Source organism: Platalea leucorodia (assembly GCF_965183815.1).
Source record: "Platalea leucorodia genome assembly, contig: HAP1_HAP1_SCAFFOLD_190, whole genome shotgun sequence".
NCBI lineage: Eukaryota > Metazoa > Chordata > Aves > Pelecaniformes > Threskiornithidae > Platalea > Platalea leucorodia.
Genome location: NW_028121365.1, coordinates 59,307 through 80,075, shown reverse-complemented (window position 1 = coordinate 80,075; position 20,769 = coordinate 59,307). Strand labels below are relative to the sequence as shown.

General features: G+C 51.8%; 2 pseudogenes across 2 annotated transcripts in view; one reads left to right on the top strand and one right to left on the bottom strand.

The window, feature by feature from the left end:
* The window catches only part of LOC309603741 (olfactory receptor 14J1-like), a 64,878-nt pseudogene that overhangs the window by 1,106 nt on the left and 43,003 nt on the right, over nucleotides 1–20,769 (bottom strand). The window lies entirely within an intron of this gene.
* On the top strand, nucleotides 9,310–10,268 carry LOC309603747 (olfactory receptor 14C36-like; annotated as a pseudogene). Its single transcript has one exon. The product of its transcript is annotated as an olfactory receptor 14C36-like (transcript).

Genomic DNA, 20,769 nt, shown 5'->3' with positions numbered 1-20,769 from the left:
GTGCTGGCTGAGTGTGCCATGAGGAGCAGGGGCTCTTCCCGCTGGCTGACGAGGAGTCAGCCCTGCTCTGCAGGAAACAGTTCATGAAAATGGTGGGTGCAGGGTCCAGCGCTGGTGTTTGACTTTGTCAGATGAAACTGTTCCCAGCACAGAAGGGCCTTTCAGCATCTGCGCTCCCAGTGCTAAGGAACGGGGATGGCAGAAGGCAGTTGGAGAGGTTAGTTTTACAGCTTCCCTCCATCTCCAATGGGGAGTGTGTTTGGATGTCAGAAAGCCTCAGCATTTCTGCTGGGAGAAGAGAGGGAGTCCTGAAAGGCAAGAGGAGTGCCTGTGGCTTAGTGCAGAGTGAGGAGAGCCGGTCTTTTTCTCCATCTTGTTCCCAGCTGCCCTGGGCTTGCATCTTTCTGGGCTGGAGGGCGATCACACTCCCACATTATCCTGAAAAGCCACCAGACACTGCTGAGAGCAGAGGGATCCAGTGCAGACCACTAAATGTCTCACCATTTCTCAAGGTCTCAACACCCCACATTTAGCCCAGGACACACATGGCTCTTTTCAGAAACCCAACAGTATTTTCTCTGTTGTAGCATCTCTGCACTTCTCCATGGGACCTTCAGATAGCATAAAGGTGCTATAGGGCAGGTTTGCATCCTGGAAGGCAGCTCACTACTTGGAAGGACACCCCAAGGAGGCAGCCAGCTGTGCTAATGATGGCACCTGGTTAAGGGAGGGTGAGCTCATTCCCAAGCCTCGCAGACTGCATTGCCCAGAGCATCACAGGCTAGAGGAAAGCTGGGACACGTCATTGCCATAAACACACCCAAATGGGAGGACCCACAAGATCAGTGCCTGACTCTGCAGCTGAATCTCCCGTTCCCAGAGAGCCTGACGTCAACACCAAGAGCAGCTGAGGGAGTCAAGGAGAGAGACAGGGGGCACTCAGGAAAGCCTTTTGCTTACCCAGCGCTGCGCACCACCTCCCGGACGGTGACAGTGCAGGGCAGTCACCCTCAGCCCCTGGTCAGGGGGAAAGGGGCACATGGCAGGAGAGATGCACTTTGTCTCTCCTGCTGGCAGATGGACGAGGAGGTGACTAACACCCTAGACCCCACACGCTGGCTGGGGGCTTTGCTAGGCGGGAGAGGAGACAAGAGGGGTGTTGCTCAGGGAAGGCATCGGCAGTGCAGGGGTGGCCGGGAGGTGCCCGTATCTCCCCTGCAACAGGGTTTCCCTTAGCATTTCCCTCCCTCCCTGCCCTTGTCTCTACTGCCTGGAGCTGTCCCAGCCGGGAGCTGTTTCTCTGGCCCCGCGTCCCTTCCCTGCCAGTGCTCACAGACCCCAGCCCTGTCCCTGTGTGCGCAGCACTGCACTGCCCTGCTCTGTGTGTGCAGGTGTTAAAGAACAGGTCACGCAAACCCTGATGAACCTGGAAAGGTGATGCTGGTGTTATCTGTGGGCTGGTGGGGGTGAAGGCACTTGCTGAAGTTCCCAGTAAACCTCAGTGTGATGGCTTAGGAGTCTCAGCCCTTTCTCTAACGCACACAACTGTGTTTCCATTCCCATCAAGCCGAGCCAGAGAAAAGTGGAAGCACAAATTGAGGAACGCAGAGACTGAAGCAGGAAAGCCCTGCCCTGAACGGACTCATGAAAAGTGCCCTCGGAAATGACTTGGGCACGAGCTCGATCTGTGAGCTGCAATGCCCCATGCAGCAACCTCTCAACAGCAGAAGGACCCTGCCCTGCCCTGCCAGTGGTCCCTCCTTCCACCCACAGCTTCTTCTCATAGAGCTGTGCGGAGCTCCCTGGGCAGGCTGAGCGCTGACCCTGGCAGGCGGCAGATTCCCTGCCCCAGCACACAGCCCCCTGGGGTGCAGGGACCCTGCTCGGAAGGACAGCCCTGGGCACCCCTGGCTGCACACCCACCTTCACACCCGTGCAGCCTTCCCTGGGAGAGGGCAGCTGTCATGTCCTGTGCCTCTGATGGTGCAGCAGGGAATCTCTGCTCTGGAGCACGTCCTCCTCTACATTACAGAAACTGTGAAAGTCCTCCTGAAAGATGCCATAGGCTGTGGGATGTGCCAGCTTCTGGAGATTCCTCCAGGAACACCAGCTACATTGTCCTGCATCCAGAGACTTACCATGTAGAGGGCTGTGAAGGTCTCTCCCCCAGTGAGCTCTCAGCTCAAAGCCTTCCCACTCCAGGCTGCCTTTAACCTCTCTTTGCCTGGCTTCTCTCCCCTTGCTGCCTGCAGGCAGTGCCCTCAGCCCTGCTGTGCTTTGCAGAGGAGCTGCTCCTGGGCAGAGCTGTCTCTCTGCAGCGCTGCCCACTTGCCATGAGCTCCCTCCATGCCAGGAGCCCAGCCCAGCTCAGCAGCAGAGGCCCAGCCCAAGGCACCACTTTCTCTGCCCCTCTGGGCTCCCTCCAGGTGTCCCTGGGGCTCCAGGGGAACCTGCTGTGAAACAGGCTGAAGGCATCACTCATGTTCCCTCCCTCAACTTCTCCCCTGCAGTGTCATTACTCCTATTAGAAAAGTAATTGGGCATGAGAATCACTTTTATTGTCCCATCCTTAGAGAGGACACCCAGGAAGGTGACAGGGCAGGATCTAATTTCTCCAAGCTGGGAGGATGTGTTCTGTTCAGTGAACTGAGGCATTTCATCCTGGGTCCTTGGACCTGGGGCTAGTAAGACATGCAGCTCTCTTTTGCCCACGCCATATCTCTGCTTTTGCACACACGGGGTCTTGGACACTTGGTACCAGGGTTTCTTATGGCAAATATGAGCTGGCCTCGTTCCATAGTAGTGTTGCTTCAGTCCAAATGCGTGCCCGTGCCGTCAACCAGGGGCACAGACAGGATGAGTGGGAGCCGTTAATGTTAGAGACAGAGCTGTGATACTGATGGAATAAACTGCCAAGGTGCAGTGGCAGAGTTCAGGACAGCTGGTCTTCAAGGACAGCATCCTCCAAGCTCCGCAAGGGTCCAGATCAAAACTCAGTCTAAACTTGAAAGGCAATTGAAGGGCACCATAAGGAGTGTTTACTGCTTCAGGAACAGTTAAAGAGGAAACAAAGATCCTGTGTGGCCACTGGTGAATTTAATAAGAGCAGGTGTAGATAGATGTGAGATTCTCGGTGTCCTCTTTGCCTGAGACTTAACCAGCAAGGTCTCCCAGGCCTTTGTGCCTCAAGGCAGGACTTTGGAGGAGAACAGGCAGCGGTGAATGGGGATCAAGTGAGGGATCACTTGAGCAAACAATCTTTTACCAGTGCGTGGGACTGGAGGAGTGGCATCGCAGGGAGCTGAGTGAGCAGGCCAATGGCAAAGCGAGGCCACTCTCCATCATCTTTGAAAGGAGACTCTGGGGACTCCCTGATGACAGGCAGCACCCACACATTACATGCACCTTTCCAAAATGCCCAGAGGATGAGCAGGGGAATGAAAGGCTGTGCCCCAGTGCATGTCCACTCAGATCCCATTTCTGGGTGTCTGAAAGAGAAGGCGACTGGATTTACCCAGGGTAGGTTATTCCTCACCATCTTCTTTGCTTTCTGTGATGAAAGGACAGGATTGCTGGATGCAGGGAGAGCAGAAATGGTCTTTTACCTGGAAGTCATCAAGGCTTTCAGCATCATCCCTCCGGAAATTTCTTGTGTCCATGTTAGGACAGTACGGGCTGCCTGGGTGGATACGTCGTTGAGTAAAAAAACAGCTGGAGAGTAGTTGGGCTTGGAGGAGTGTGGTATACACGTGGTGCTCTGCCTGGAGGCATCTAGCTAGTAGGGTCCTGCAGGGGTCTAGCTTGCAACCTGCCCTGTTTCACATCTTTTGAGTGACCTGGAGGATAGGAGAGAGTACTTTTTGATAACATTTGTGGAAGACATCCCATTGAGGAGAGCAGGGCAGGGCTGGAGGGCAGGGCTGCCATCCCAAAGGATATATAAACCTCACAATATCCAGTAAAGATTCCACCAAAGTCCTGCTTCTGAAATGGATGTTAGCTGTGAAATGTCCTAGGACAGGGACTGGCTAGGCGGGTAGCAGCTCCACAGGAAAGGGTCTGCTGGTCTTTGGGTTCCATTAGGCAAAAGATGAGCCATCAGCAAAGATGGCCAACAACAGCCTGGGCTGTGTGAGCAGGAGCACAGCCAGGGCAAGTGATTCTCTCCCTCTGCTCAGAACTTCTGACACTGCATCCAGAATACTTGCCCAGGTTTTGGTTGCCCGCAATGCCAGAGAGACATTGGCAAGCTGGAGGATCCACAAATTTTAGTGGAGGGCCACAGAGATGGTCAAGGTTGGAGCACTGGTCCTGTTAGGAGAGGCTGAGGGAGCTGGGCTTGTTCACCCTGGAGAAGGGAGGGCTTTGTGGGGAGGATGGAAGACATTTGCATTGCCTACGGTGAGGTTCCCAAGAAGACACTGTGGTGCAAGGCAGGAGCACAGGAGGCAATGAGCTGAAACACGAGGGGGTCAGGCTCAATATAGGGAGAAGGTTTTGCAAGGTGAGGACAGCCAGACATGGGAAGCCACTTCCCAGAGAGTGTGCACTGCCTCCATCCCTGGAAGTTTCTCAGACCCATCTGGGTAAAACCATGAGCAACCTGGTGTGACCCTGCTTTGAGGAGGATGTTTTCTACAGATATCTAGCCAGGTCCCTTCTAGCCTGAATGACACTCTCATTCCTCACCTCTCCGTGTCCTCAGCATGAGGGAAAGCCCTCAGGTTCCCTCTGACTGTGGAAATAATTCACATCAGGTACAAGGCAGCAGCACAGGCACCCCAAACAGTCCCGAGGCCATCCCTGGCCTCATTTTTAAGTTACTGCTTCCCTTTTTCCCCCCTCTCAAATTCTTCACTGTTCTCATTCTCACACCTTCCAAAAAGGCCAGCCTGCCCTGGCTGGCTGGGGTGGAGTGCATTGTCTTCATAGCAGCCCATAGGGTTCCATGTTTCGGATTTGTGACCAAAACTCTTTTAGCTATTGCTGAACAGTGCTTAAACAACATAAAGGCCTTCTCATGCTGTTTCTCACGCTGCCCTTCCAATGAGTGGGCTGGACAAGAAGTTGGGAGGGAATGCAGCCAGGATAGCTGACCTCAAGTGACCAAAGGGATATTCCATCTCATAGGATATCACGCTCAGCAATAAAAGCCCAGGGAAAGGAACAGGAAGGGGGGACGTTTGTGGTTATGACATTTGTCTTCCCAAGTAACTGTTAGACGTGATGAAGGCCTGGAAGGTTTCCTGGAGATGGCTGAACATTTCCCTGTCAATGGCATGGAGGGAATGAATTCGTTTTTTGCTTTGCTTGTGAATGCAGCTTTGCTTCACTTATGAAACTTCCTTAATTCCAACCCATGAGCTTTTCTCACTTCTACCTTTCCAGTTCTCTTCCCCAGGCTGCTGTTGGGGGAGTGAGCAAGTGACTGGGTGGCTGATTAGTTACTGGCTGGGATCATCCCACCACACTTGTTAATCCTTTCCACATTGGCCATGCTTGTCTTCTTTTACATCCTCCTGTGGTGTCTCTGAGATGGTTGCTGTGCCACTTTCTACCTTGGGCAGCAAATCCATGAAACAGGTCACCCCTTACTTTACCTGTAGTGTCCTGCCGTTGCTCATGGTGTTAGCTTGTCAGAGTGTCGGGCATCTGCACACATACCGTAACATCAGAGCCACTGCCTTGCAGTGTTCCCAAAGAGAAGAGATTCAGCTGAAGCTGAGGGTCTCAACATCAGGCACTCATGGGAGCAGAATTCAATCGTTGGCACCCAGGAATGTCACCTTTATTCACTTCTTCTCCTCCCAAGACCTGAGCAAGTGATGCGGAGAAAGGAAGAAAGGAGAGGGTTCGTCACTGCTTTTGCAGTCTGCACACACAGCTGAATTTTGTCCTACTATCAAAGGTTTAATCCAGGTTAGTTTGGCTACCAAGCACGAATTTTTGAAAGTGTTCTGATACCGTGTGCCTCTCTTTTTAAGGAATAGAGAGTCTAGAAAAGCATCATCCAACATAAACAGCTGTCCTACAGACATGTGTGGAGAAGAGGTGAATTTTATTCATGAAGATTATTAACCAAGCAGTGCAAACCCTCAAATTATCATAAGGAGACTGAGGCACCTACATGCTGCTATGGATGTCATAGATCCACATGACGCAGGATGAGTAAGGCCACCTAATGAGTCATCTGGATGGATGGCTGGTGCTGTGAATGAAGAAAATTAAACAGTACTGGAGAGCAATGAGGAAAGGCAATGTTCTGAATCAAGAGCTTGCTGGAAAGAGCCAAAAGAAACATTGGGTATGGCTGAAAGACACCTTTTGCTTTGTGATGACCACCCTGCCCCCCAGTGTACTGTCTCCTCTCCTCAATGTGGTATTTCTACAAATGTTATGAAAAAGCACTCTCTCATGTCCTCTGGGTCATTAAAAACACATTAAATAGGGCAGGTGGCAGGACAGACCCCTGCAGGACCCTGCTAGCTAGATGCCTCCAGGCAGAGTACCACGCATTGACCACGTGCCTCTGAGCCTGACCATCCATCTGGTTATTTACCTATCAACTTATCCACTCATACAGACCAGAATATTCTAACTTGGGCATGAGGATATGGGGCAGGGTGTGAGGTGATGTTGAAAACCCCACTGACTTCCAGGTCAAAAGACAACCACTGCTCTCCCTGGGTCCAGCCATCCTGTCCTTTCAGCAGAGAAAGAAAAGAGGATTGTGAGAGACAAACTCCCCTGGGTAAATCCAGTCCCCTTCTCTTTCAGACACCCAGAAATGGGATCCAAGTGAACACGATCTGGGGCACAGCCTTTCGTTCCTCTGCGCACCCTTTGGGCATTTTGGAAAGGTGCCTGCAATGTTTGCATTTTCCCCATTGTCAGGGAGTTCCCACAGACTCCCTGACCTCTGAAAGATGCTGGAGAGTGGCTTCACTGTGCCATTGGCCTCCTCACTCAGCTCCCTGCGATGCTGCCCCTCCTATCCCATACACTGGGAAGCATTTGCTCAAGTACTCCCTGACTTGATTTCCCATCGACTGCTGGTTGATCTCCTCCAGAGTCCTGTCCTGAGTCACAGAGGCCTGGGAGACCTTGCTGGGGAAGACAGAGGCAAAGAGGATTCTCATGCCCAAGTCTTTTCCTGAGAGGAGAAGTAAGTCTCTCTCCCCAGCTGAGGGAGGGAACATCAGTGATGCCTTCAGCCTGTTCACAGCAGGTTCCCCTGGAGCCCCAGGGACACCTGGAGGGAGCCCAGAGGGGCAGAGAAAGTGGTGCCTTGGGCTGGGCCTCTGCTGCTGAGCTGGGCTGGGCTCCTGGCATGGAGGGAGCTGCTGGCAAGTGGGCAGCACTGCAGAGAGACAGCTCTGCCCAGGAGCAGCTCCTCTGCAAAGCGCAGCAGGGCTGAGGGCACTGCCTGCAGGCAGCAAGGGGAGAGAAGCCAGGCAGAGAGAGGTTAAAGGCAGCCTGGAGTGGGAAGGCTTTGATCTGAGAGCTCACAGGAGGAGAAATCTTCACAGCCCTCTACATGGTAAGTCTCTGGCTGCAGGGCAATGTAGCTTTTGCTCATGGAGGAAAATCCAAAAGGTAGCACATCCCACAGCCTATGGGATCTTTCAGGAGGCTTCTCACAGTTTCTCTAGTGTAGAGGAGGAGGACATGCTCCAGAGCAGGGACTCCCTGCTGCACCATCAGAGGGACAGAGCATGATGACTGCCTTCTCCCAGGGATGGCTGCAGGATGTGAAGGTGGGTGTGCAGCCAGGGGTGCCCAGGGCTGTCCTTCCGAGCAGGGTCCCTGCACCCCAGGGGGCTGTGTGCCGGGGCAGGGAATCTGCCGCCTGCCAGGGTCAGCACTCAGCCTGCTCGGGAAGCTCCCCACTGAGCTGCAGGGAGAAGCTGTGGGTGGAAAGAGTGACCCCCAGCAAGGCAGGGTCCTTCTGCTGTTGAGAGGGTGCTGCAAGGGTCAGGGCTGCTCAGGCAGCACCTGAACCTCCTCTGCAGCCACAGCTCCAGCAGAGCTGTGGTGCAGCTCTGCAGCCACGGGCCCAGTTCCCTCTGCAGAGCACAGGGGCTGAGAGCAGCTGCCCGGCAATGGTGGTGTCTGGGAGGTGGCGTGCACAGCTGGGGAAGGGGAATGCTGTCTGAGTGCCCCAATGCCTCTGCCCTGGCCTCTCTCAGCCACACCCTCACTGGATTTTCCCTTCTTTCTCCACTGGTCTGTTTTATTGCTATTGTTATCTTGTTCTTGCTGCCAGGCTCTCTGGGGATGAGAGTTTCAGCTGCAGAGTCACACACTGATTTTGTGGGCTCTTTCATGCAGGTGTGTCCATGGGAACAAGTGTCCCAGCTTTCCTCTCACCTGTGGGGCTGTGGGCAATGCGCAGTCAGTGCATCTAGGGAATGAGCTGAATCTCCCTCACTCAAATGCCATCATTAGGACACTTTGCTGTCTGCTTGAGTTTTCCTTACAAGCTGTGAGCTTCCCTCCAGGATGAAAACCTGTCCTATTGAACCTTTGTGTTATTTGAAAGCCCCATGTATAAGCACAGAAATTCTACGACAGAGAAAATGCTGTTGGGCTGGTGAAATGAGTCCTGTGTGTCCTTGGCTAGAAGTGGGGTGCTGAGACCTCAAGAAGGCCTGAGACATAGTGGTCAGTGGTGGATTCCTCTGCTCTCAGCAGTACTGGGTGGTTTTTCAGGGTACCATGGGACTGTGATCACCCTCCATCTCTAGAAAGGTGCAAGCCCAAGACATCTGGGAGCAAGACGGTGGGAAAGACCAGCTCCCCTCAGTCTGCACTAAACCACAGGCACTCCTCTTGCCTTGCAGGACTTGCTCTGTTCTCCCTAAGGGCAACAGAAATGCTGACATCTGAGAATACTCGCCAGGGGAGATGGGGGTGAATTGTACAAAAACCTAGATCTCTGAAACTGCCGTTGCCATCCCCGTTCCTTAGCACTGGGAGTGCGGATGCTGACAGGCCCTTCTGCGTTGTTTTCACCTGACAAAGTTGAACATCAGGACTGGTCCCTGCCCCTCCCCACTTCTGCAGAGTAGGGCTGGCTTATCAAGAGCCCATGGGCACAGGCTCTGCTCTGAATTGCACACTCGGATAGCACCAGGCTGAGCTGCAGCCACAGAGCTGAAGGAAGCTCTCCTAGAAAAACAAATGGTTGTCTGTGTGTGGCAGGGGCAGGGTCTATTGGAAATGGCTTTGATTTCGCTCAGAGACATCTCCCCTAACTTCTCACTCTCTTTTTCTCTTATGATGGTGCCCCATGCCCATAGACAGCAAATGTCCAACAGCAGCTCCATCACCCAGTTCCTTCTCCTGGCATTTGCAGACACACGGGAGCTGCAGCTCTTGCACTTCTGGCTCTTCCTGGCCATCTACCTGGCTGCCCTCCTGGGCAATGGCATCATCATCACTGCCATAGCCTGTGACCACCGCCTCCACACCCCCATGTACTTCTTCCTCCTCGACCTCTCCCTCCTCGACCTGGGCTCCATCTCCACCACTGTTCCCAAATCCATGGCCAATTCCCTCTGGGACACCAGGGCCATCTCCTATGCAGGATGTACTGCCCAGCTCTTTCTGTTTGTCTTTTTGATGTCAGCAGAGTATTGCCTTCTCACCATCATGGCCTATGACCGCTACGTGGCCATCTGCAAACCCCTGCACTATGGGACCCTCCTGGGCAGCAGAGCTTGTTTCCACATGGCAGCAGCTGCCTGGGGCAGTTATTTCTTCTATGCTGCCAATACACGGCCAATACATTTTCCCTCCCCCTCTGCCAAGGCAATGCTGTGGACCAGTTCTTCTGCGAAATCCCCCAGATCCTCAAGCTCTCCTGCTCAGATGCCTACCTCAGGGAAGTGTGGCTTATTGTGGTTAGTGTCTGTGTGGCCTTTGGGTGTTTTGTTTTCATTGTGCTGTCCTATGTGCAGATCTTCAGGGCCGTGCTGAGGATCCCCTCTGAGCAGGGACGGCACAAGGCCTTTTCCACGTGCCTCCCTCACCTGTCCGTGGTCTCCCTGTTTATCAGCACTGCCATGTTTGCCTACCTGAAGCCCCCCTCCATCTCCTCCCCATCTCTGGATCTGGTGGTGACAGTGCTGTACTCAGTGGTTCCCCCAGCAGTGAACCCCCTCATCTACAGCATGAGGAACCAGCAGCTCAAGCATGCAGTGTGGAAAATAATGACTGCATGTTTTTTTGAAGCAATAAACTGCCCATCATCTTCTGCATGGTAGTTATAATGTAACTCATTGCAGGACCAACCTATCTTCTGTATTTTTTGTTGGTGGTGGTGGTTTCTCAATTGTGATAATTTTGTCATCTCCTTTCTAATTCACTGTCTGCTTTTCTTTTCTGACCAAGTGGCTGTGTAAATGAGGAGCCATGCTCCCTGTGTTTGTAAACAAAATAAAGGACCCTGCAGGAACTATTTTTTTCCTGACATCCTTCCTCCAAGGCCTTTTTTGGAGCTGCAGGGACAGTTTCTGTGTGCATGGGTGGAGGGGAAAAACATCCTGGCATGGCAGCACTGCCAGGGAGCACCAGTGCTGGGTCTTCAAGAGCTGTTCTCTCTCCACTTCCACACTCTCTTTCTGATCCCTTGTGTTGGTGTCAGCCCTGAGTGCTCTGGCAGCCTGGTCACAATGGGCACTTCTGTGACAGAGCTAGCCTCCATAACAGCGCTTCCATAAAGAAGGGTGACCTCCTCAGGCAGTGCCTGAAGGCTTAGGTCTTCTTCCAAAGCTGCTGTCAAGAACAAGCTCAAGATAGTGCCCTGGTGAGGAAAACACCAGTGAACATCTAAGGTGTGTGAGTGTGCAGGGCTGGGGCACACAGCAGTGTCCCTCGCACAGCCAGGCCTCCTGTGAGAGACTGGAAGGACCAGCAGAGCAGGGTCTGGTCTGTGCCTGTGTTTGCGTGACACCCTGGGCAAGGTGCCCCAGGGCAATGGCCACAGACCAGCCCCTTGCAACCACCATTCCCGGCACTGGCCTCTCACTCCAACTCGGAGAGGTTCTTTGTCCCTTCATGGAAGGACACCAAAGGAGTAGGTCAGAAGTCCATGTTTCTGTTGTACAGAGGAGATGTAAGCATGCACATCATGTACGTGAGGTGAGATGAACCTGAGTGGGCAGAAATGCCATCAGGTATTCGTTGGGGTTCCAAGGAGGCCTGTGGGATAGACACTGCCTCCAGGTCACTTCACGTTGGGAGCAACATCCCCTGGGAAACCACCCAAATGCAGCATTGGGATGTGCTTCCTTGAGCCGAGGTCCCTGGGTCCATTCCTCATGACGAGGGGCATCTCAGACAGGTGCAGAGCAGGGCGATACACCGCAGGGCAGAGGTGCCTCCCAGCCTCTGGCAGTGGCAGCAGGAGGCCAGAGAGCCATTGTGCCTGCTGCAGTGCCCTGCCTCTATGTGTAAGAGGGAAAGACTGTGTCTCTGAACACCCCTGGGTGCATAAGGAGTCCATGAGGCCAGCTCAGATGTGGACACCTGACAGAACCCTGCCTTTTCTGTGTGTGACTCCAGGAACAAAACCCACTGGCCCAGTGAGATTCATCTCACCCGCCTTGCAAAAGATCATTGCAAATTCTCCTGGATTGTGCCCTCAAATGTGTCAGAGCCATCAGAGAGGTTCTGGGGTCCTTGGAAAAGGCAGACATCGAATCTTTCTTCAAGAAGTGCAAGAAGGAGGACTGGTAGAATTACAGGCTGGCCAATGTTACCTCAGTCCCTGGGAAGGGGATGGGCCAAATACTGCTGCAGCCATTTCCAGGTACTTGTAGGACAAGAAAGGGATTGCCGAACCTGTATGGGTAGGGGAAAGAAGGGGATGTTTTGTTCCTGGACCTTAGTAAGGGTTTTGACATGGTTTCCCATAATCTCTTTATAGCCAGATTGGTGATATCTGGATTGAAGAAGTGGGTGATGTAGCGGGTGGGGAGCTGGCTGGTGGATCCAGCCCAAATGTCATCAATGGTAGAGTCCTGCTGGTGGCCACTTCCCAGTGGCATCCCTCAGTGCAAGCACTTGGGCCAACACTCTGGATGTCTTCATTAACTGCCTGGATAATGTGCCGGATTGCCTTTTCAGCTCCTTTGTGGATGACGCCAAACTGGGCAGGCCCATTCCGCAACCTCATCTTATTCACCCTACCTTGAGCAGGATAGGCGGACGAGGTGATGTTCAGGGGTCTCTTCCAAGCTGAGTTATTCTAGGATTCAATGAACGTTTTCCTTGGAGAGCTTTTTGAAGGCAGAAGAGACAGAGGAAGAAGGAGAAACAGAGAGGCAAGAGTAGAGGCATAAAATGCATCAATATAAATACAACGTTCCTTTGAGGAACGTTTCTCTGCTCAAATGGTTGGTAGGAAATCTATTAGATAAATTTGATGAAACAAGCTTACTTTTATCAGCTCACGTACATCTATCTGCTTGCTGAAGGGTGATGGCTGGATACGGTAACGTGGTCAAATGTGTCCCAGGAACTCATAATCCAGTAGGAAGCCAATGGCTGTGAAGGGGGCTGTGAGGTCACTTCTGCCTCTGGAGGTGAGAGGCCAACAGCAGGAATGTGTCTGGGAAAGGCACTGTGAGGTCATTTCTTCCTGAAACAGCCGATAGGTCAGCCCTTGACTCATGGCTGGGATATGTGCTTCTAAACTCACCTCTGCCGGTGTCTCTGACAGGCCAGCAGAAGGCACCTGGTTGGCACATTGGCTGTGAGACCCCCTCTGCCGAAGGACCTAGGCTCACTCCAGGAAGGGGGCTTGTATTTTGGCTGTCATGTCTCTTCTGCCTGAGCACAGGATGGGACAGCAGCAGGCATGCAGCTTGGTCATGTCCATCCGAGAAGCAGAAAGGCTCGCAGCCTTGGAAGATCATGGTGAGGTTACTTCTGTCTGGTCAGATGAAGGGCTCCAAGAAGGCTGATGGGTTTGGATGCCTGTTTAGAAGGGTGATTTCCCAGATGGTGGAGCTTTCCTTGGATGTAGGAAAGAGCAGGAGAGAGAAACAGTGCCACACAGTGCAGCTGGGATGGTGGAGATTGGACATGAGGAGGAAGAAATGTAACTCAGAGAGTAGTGCTGTGGTAGATGAAGTCCTCCAGAAGGAGTCTGAGGTCAGTCCATCTCCTTGTGTTTAAAGGAACAGAGTGTGAGGGTGGACAGCCGTCAGTGAATGTATGGAAATGGCAGGGTGAGAGCAAGGTGAGGAAGCGAGATGGGTGTCTGCAGCCTGCAGGGCAAAAGAAGCAGCTGTGGGACAGCGTAGGACAAGCTGTGGTGGAGACGGCAAAGAGTAGTGGCAAGGTTGGAAGTTGCCAAGAGAACCCAAGGCTTTGTCCCCCTGGGTACAGCAGTCATCCCTGCCACCAAGGCCTATGAGGAGACATGTTGTCCTGAGGCACTGGGGGGCCCTCATTGCCTCCTTGCACACCCCCAGTAAGGCTGGCAGCTGCCATAGCCTTGTCCTGCACTCAGCATCACCCCCACACACATCCCACTGCCCCAGGAAGAGCCCTGAGCAATGCGTGAGGGACAGGACCTGCCTTCCCCGGGGCTGGGGGTCAGAGCTTGGCCTTTCTGCTTCATAAAACAAACCCAGGGTTTTCTCAGCATCCAAGCCGCCTGCACATTCCCTTTGCCTCCCTGCAATCATGGCCTCCAAGTCTCTGCTCTAACGAGTCCCTGGGGAGGCTTTGTCAGTAATGGCCCTCAGTGGGGCTTATGAATACTTGAAGGTACTTTGGGTTTTGCTTTTGATGCTGACTCTTGGAGAGGTTTGTGCAATCTCCTCTCAGTGCCTGAGGTTCAAGGACTCAGCACAAATCCTCCATGGGGCTCATTGAAACAAAGGAAGCCCTAACGAGCCATCTCTCTTCCTGTAATTTTCATCAAGTCTTCAAGAGTCGTACAGATAATTGGAGCTGTTTCCTAGCATAGTTACGGAGAAAGATTTCAAAGAGCTCCTCATAAACATAAGGTTTTATTTTCAAGGGTGCAGTTTATTACTTTTCAGTTTAGAGAAGAGGTGACGGCAGCATTCTCCAATAGATATTGCTGCAGGGTGTCTCCTCAGGAGGTCTGGACTGGTAGGAGAAGCTGTCCCTTGAGCTCTGACAACCTCCCACCTCACCTCCCCAACCCCACCATTTCTCTCCTTGCCCACCTGCGACTTTTCCTTACAGCAGACTTCTCCACTGATCTCTGCAGCTGGATAGTACAGCTCCTTTGCACCACCTCCCCCCTGCTCTCCTGAGAGACCTGGCTGCACACAGGCACAGAAGGGTTTTTCCTATTTGCAAGCAAAGGAAAAGTCAAGCATGGTCAAGTTCCATAAAGAAAACCGACTCTGCAAGCACCTGCTAAGTGCAAGCTGCCTCTAATGAGGTTGCCTTTCTACAAGGGATGATCTTAGGAGAACTATTTCAGGTAGGGAGATCCAAAGAAGAGAGATATAAACATAATTAAAGAGTTGGCTAAGGAGACAATTAGACTGCTGAAAGAGAGGCAAACTTTTAAGTCCCTGATGTCAAAGCAGGAACTGGATGGGTGTGAGGAATCTGAAGGAACAAAGAGTAAGGGGAGGAGAAAACAGGAGACAAAGGGAAAGGGCTTTTGCCTAGGCAGTCTGCATCTGAAAAGATGACATTAGAAATGGTTCTTCTATCAAGAGAGGTGAAAACATATGAAAGATAAAAATTAAATTAATAGAAATAATATTAATTTATTTTAATAATTTAAATTTAAACTTAATTTGAATATAAATTCAATACACGGTATAACAGGCAGAATAGTGGTAATGAAGTTACACTGGAAGATCGATATTTCTTTGGAATATCCCTTTTGAAAGGTCACAGGATTGGTAGAGGTCTCTTGGGAGTGAGGACAAGCCAATGTTGCAGCCATCTTTGAGAGAGGCCAAAAGTGCAACCCCGGGAACCCCAGGCTGTACAAGCTCACTTGGGGGAGGAGTGAGCCTTCCCATGAGGGCTCTTGGGGGACATTGCTGGGCACCTCAAAGAGCAGAAGGTGTCCAAATGCAGTCAGCATGGATTATCCAAGGGTAAATCCTGCCTCACCAACCTGATGGCCTTCCTGATGAAGGAACTGCTTTTATGCACGAGGGGAGAACAGTGGATGTCCTTTACCTCCACTCCAGCAAGACTTTTGGCATGGTCTCTCTCGATAGCCTCGTACCCACATTGGGCCATTACAGTCTGGATGGGTCAACAAAGAGATGGGTGAAACACCAGTTGGAGGATGAGGCTGAGAGAGCAGTGGAGAAGGGGTCATACCCTACCTGGAGGCCAGTGGGCCATACTGGGGCATTGTGGGGCAGCACAGGGGGACTCTCCTGAGCCCTGTGCAGTTTAACACCTGTATCCATAAAGTAGAGGAGGCAACTGTCACCATGTTTGTGGATGGCACTAAATTGGGAGGACCATTCCTGTGCCCTAGGGATGCCATTCTGGGCAAACCTGACAGGCAGAAGGACTGTCCTGTCAGGAACTTCAGGAGATAGAAGACGGACCATAGCCTAACAGCCTGCAGTTGCAGGGGCTGGGGACTGCCTGGCTGGGGAGCAGCTCTGCGGAAAAGGCCCTGGTGGTGGTGGTGGACAGAAGGCAAAACATGACCCAGCAGTGAGACCTGGTAGCAAAGGCAGCCAGCAGAGCCCTGGAGTCTCACCAAAAGAGCGAGGGCAGTGATTGTCTCCCCCTGCTCATTGCTCCTTAGACCACCTGTACACAACCGTGTCCATTTTTGGGCCCCCACTGGGGAAGGGGAGGAGGGAGTGAGCACCTGTGGGGCTGCTGGGCTCTTGGCCAGAGATCACCACCACAGCAAGGGAGGTGTTGGTAACTGGCAGGGAGTTGAGTGGAGAGTCATCGAGCTGCTGAGGGGCTGGAGCACTTGCCTGGGAGGAGAAAGTGGAGGAAAGGGCCTTGTTCAGCGTGCAGAAGGGAAGGCCTTGGGAAGCTCATCGTGACCTTTCAGTCCCCATGGGGAGGCTTTCAGGAAGGCGAAACCGGTCTTTTACCTATATTGCTTGGCAGGAGAATAATAGGCAAGAGTCAAATTTTGAAATATGGAAGTTTCTGGCCGGAGAAAATGAAATGAGATATCTGAAGACCATGGAGTGCTTTGGCTGTGAACTCAATGTAAATAAAACTTCTGACTTGGGATCTCACTCAATGGAAATGTTCAATATTTGTCATGACAAGGCCATGAGCACTTGATCCAGCTGGAGCTTTCTCAGAACGGGCTTGGAAACTGCGGCAAGAGGTGTGGGATTCCTCGTAGACACTATGCTAGGGTACATGGAGGACAGGGAGGTGATTCAGGACAGCCAGCACAGCTTCACCAAGGGCAAGTCCTGCCTGACCAACCTAGTAGCCTTCTGTGATGGAGTGACTACATCAGTGGATGAGGGAAGAGCTATGGCTGTCATCTATCTGGACTTCTGTAAGGCCTTTGACATAGTCCCCCACAATATCCTCCTCTCTAAATTGGAAGGATATGGATTTGATGGGTGGACTGTTCGGTGGATGAGGAACTGGCTGGATGGTCGCATCCAGAGGGTAGTGGTCAATGGCTCGATGTCCAGATGGAGAACAGCGATGAGTGGTGTCCGTCAGGGGTCCGTACTGGGGCCAGTGCTGTTCAATGTCTTCATCAATGAGATAGACAGCGAGATCGAGTGCACCCTCAGCAAGTTTGCAGATGCCACCAAGCTGAGTGGTGCAGTCAACACGCCTGAGGGACAGGATGCCATCCAGAGGGACCTGGACAAGCTGGAGAAGTGGGCCTGTGTGAACCTCATGAGGTTCAACAAGGCCAAGTGCAAGGTCCTGCACCTGGGTCAGGGCAATCCCTGGTATCAGCACAGGCTGGGGGATGAAGGGATTGAGAGCAGCCCTGCTGAGAAGGACTTGGGGGAACCGATAGACAAAAAGCTGGACATGAGCCAGCAATGTGCTCTCACAGTCCAGAAAGCCCACTGTATCCCGGGCTGCATCAAAAGAACTGTGGCCAGCAGGGCGAGGGAGGGGATTCTGCCCCTCTACTCTGCTCTGGGGAGACCCCACCGGAGTACTGCGTCCAGCTCTGGGGTCCTTCACACAGGAAGGACATTGACCTGTTGGAGGGGGTCCAGAGGAAGGCCACAGAAATGATCCAAGGGCTGGAACACCTCTGCTATGAGGAAAGGCTGAAAGAGCTGGGGTTGTTCAGCCTGGAGAAGAGAAGGCTGCGGGGAGACCTTATTGCGGCCTTTCAGAACTTAAAGGGGGCTTAGACAAAAGATGGGGACAGACTTTTTAGCAGAGCCTGTAGTGATAGGACAAGGGGTGATGGTTTTAAACTAAAGGAGGGGAGATTGAGACTAGATATAAGGAAGAACTTTTTTACAATGTGGGTGGTGAAACACTGGCACAGATTGCCCAGAGAGGTGGTAGATGCCCCATCCTTGGAAACATTCAAGGCCAGGCTGGATGGGGCTCTGAGCAACTTGATCTAGTTGTAGATGTCCCTGCCAATTGCAGGGAGGATGGACTGGATGACCTTTAGAGGTCTCTTCCATCCCAAAGCATTCTAGGGTTCTATGATTCTTCATAGCAGCCGTATGGGGCCATGCTTTGGATTTGTGACCAAAACAATGTTGATCACACAGGGATGTTTTATTTATTGCTGAACAGAGCCTCCACAGTGTCAAGGCCTTTTCTGCCTCTCACACCACCCCACCAGTGAGTAGGCTGGGGGTGCACAAGAAGCTGGGAGGGCACAGAGCTGTGACAGCTGACCCCAACTGACCAAAGGGATATTCCATGCCATGTGATGTCATGTTCAGCAAAAAAAAGCTGGGGGAAAGAAGGAGGAAGGGGGATCATTCATGGTAACTTGGGAAGACAAATGCTTCCTAACCTAACCCTGAACTAACCCTTTTACCTTAAACCTTACCCTAACCGTTACCGAAACTAGCCCTACCACTACTCCAATCATAAAGCTCAACTCTAACTCTAACGCTTACCTAACCCTAAATGAACATCAGCCACAGCCTAAAGTCTAACTCTAAACCAGGTGTAACCATAACTCTTACCCTAACCCTAACTCTAATTCTAACTCAAACCTGAACCTAAACCCTGACTAACCTAACAGGTATCCTAAAGCATCTTGCAAAGCCAACAGCACCTGTGTAACGACATCTGTAATATCGTCTCAGGCAATGATTGCTATGGTAACAGCATTAGAAAAAAATAGATAATTTGGGTAGATGGGATGGACAGATGAGCATCCTGGTATCATCCTGTCAGTGCTGGTTCAAGGCCTGGCGGCATGAGCAGCTGCCCTCTGCTTCCTCATGAACTGGAGGCACCATGGCTGTGGGCACCACTGTGTGTCACCCAAATCAGACTCAGGTCAGGTGAACCATTTTGTATTTCTCATATACCATATCCATTGTTTCTCTGTTGAGCTCTAATCAGAGCTTAGTTACATAGATAACCAGGCTTTGGGTGGGATATTTCTCCTGGAGTAGCTCTGCTGACCCCGGTCTCTCCATATTTACAATCCTACAGCTCTGACAGGAGGAAAGCACCCTGCAGTGCCTGGATTTGTCCAAGCCACAGCACTTCATAGCCTTTCTGACCATTGGGTCCTTTGGTCCTGGTGGAAGATGATCCTCTTGTCTTAATCCTGACTTTGTTGGGTAACCCAAAACAACAGACTGGAGGCTGTTGAGTCACATGTCGGGTTTTGGAGCAAGGAATCAGGGACTGAATTTACCTCACACAATGGCAGGAGATCCTTTCCTCTGGAGGGGTTATTTGTGCTATTGGCTATAAAGCCACCAAGTCTACCTAGATCAGACTCAGTCGACCATTCTTGAGGCATTGGGGCCAAATTATTCTGTACAGATACAGAGATCTGCAGCGTAGTGCCATGATACAGTCCTTTTTTCCTTCCCATGCAGATGTCCCAAACCCAAGCTTCCTCTCCAAGCTCTTTCTGGATGTGAACCAGCATGCAGACACCACAAGCAGTCAGAGTTCAACCTCTCAGGGCCACCTCCATCTTGAGGATAACATGGGCCACAGGCACGGGTTGGGACCCAGAGAGGTGGGGGTACAGAGAAGCCTTTTCTGTTGCTGCACAGTGAAGTTAAGCACAGACTGAAAGGCTTATGTGCTGCTTCCCTGCTTGCCTTTTTTGTATTTTTTGTTTTTCCTCCTACAAGTTTGGCACTTGTCCTTTGAGCAGCTAAACCTCATGTCTCAGTTTTTCTCTTTCTAAAGACCAATAGTTATGCTGGAAGTTGCTTGTCAGGCTGGCGCCTGTGATTCTGACAGTCTTTCTAAAACAGTTCCTGGTGCCGTGGGTGTCCAGGGAGGAGCAGTGCAGCACCAGCACCCCCACCTTCTCTCCTGAGGCTGCTTACTAACTGTCTTATAACCAGGTGAGAGTGACAGAGACATGTCCGGAGAGCCATGGCCAGGTGGTTTTGAGGGGAATGACGGAGAGAAAAAGAGGTCACCTCTGCCTCCTGCAGTACCATGGACTGAGGAGGGTGTTCCTGCCTCTTGGCTCCTGGCAACGGTAAGTCCCTTTTGGCATGCCCTGAGATAGTGTGGCAGCACAGAAGCAGCTGCAGGCATCTGTCCAGCTTGGCTGGGCATGGAAATGGGCTTCCTTCAGCTTTGAAAAGTGCCGCCTGTGAGATAGTCACCATCTAAGAAGTACTCTGGCAGTTTCCCATGAGCCAAGCTAGCCTGAACCGTGCTGCATCCATGATCTTGTGAAGCAGTTTGAACAGTCCCAAGCAGTACCAAAAGTCCCACTGGGTTATGTGGTTGCCTGAACAAAGTATCCCATATTTGCTCAGACAAAACCATGTGTCCAGCCTGGCTTTCATCCTGCTCAAGAATGGGAGAGGTCTCCTGAGGCATTCCTGTTACGCCATGCCCCACCATGATATCTTTGTACTCTAGAGCACCTTCAGTGCCCCTCAAGTGTGTGATGCCAATAGCTACTTCAAGCTGCGTCTGACCAACATAACGTTTTAGGGAAAGAGTCAAAGCATGGTCGGTAGTCAGTAAGGTCCAGAGGGTGACACAACCGACGAAGAGATGACTGCCCTCAGGCTTGAGAAATCACTTGCTAGATGCCACGGACTATCTACAGTGTCCCTGTGTGGAATCAGCTTAAAAAAGTTAAAAGACATGAAGGTCATCTTCCCTCTATCATGTCTTGCACTGAGCTGTGTAATGCTTGACTAACTTGACATAAAGAATAAAAAGAAAAAAAAATCACCAGGGGGCCAGTCCAGCACTGGAACAGGGGCCCAGAGACCCCTGGAGTTTCTGTTTGTCGTGGTTTAACCCCAGCCAGCAACTAAGCACCACACAGTTGCCCGCTCACTACCTCCCTCGGTGGGATGGGGGAGAGAATCAGAAGGGTAAAAGTAGAGAAAATCGTGGGTTGAGATAAAGACAGTTTAATAGGTAAAGCAAAAACCGTGTGTGCAAGCAAAGCAAAACAAGAAATTAATTCCCTCCTTCCCATCGGCAGGCAAGTGTTCAGCCATCTCCAGGAAAGCAGTGCTCCATCACGTGTAACAGTGACTTGGGAAGACAAACGCCATCGCTCCAAACATCCCCCTGTTCCTTTTCTTCATGCAGCTTTTTAAAATCATGAGCAAAATTGGGAACGGCTGAAACTGTGGGGGA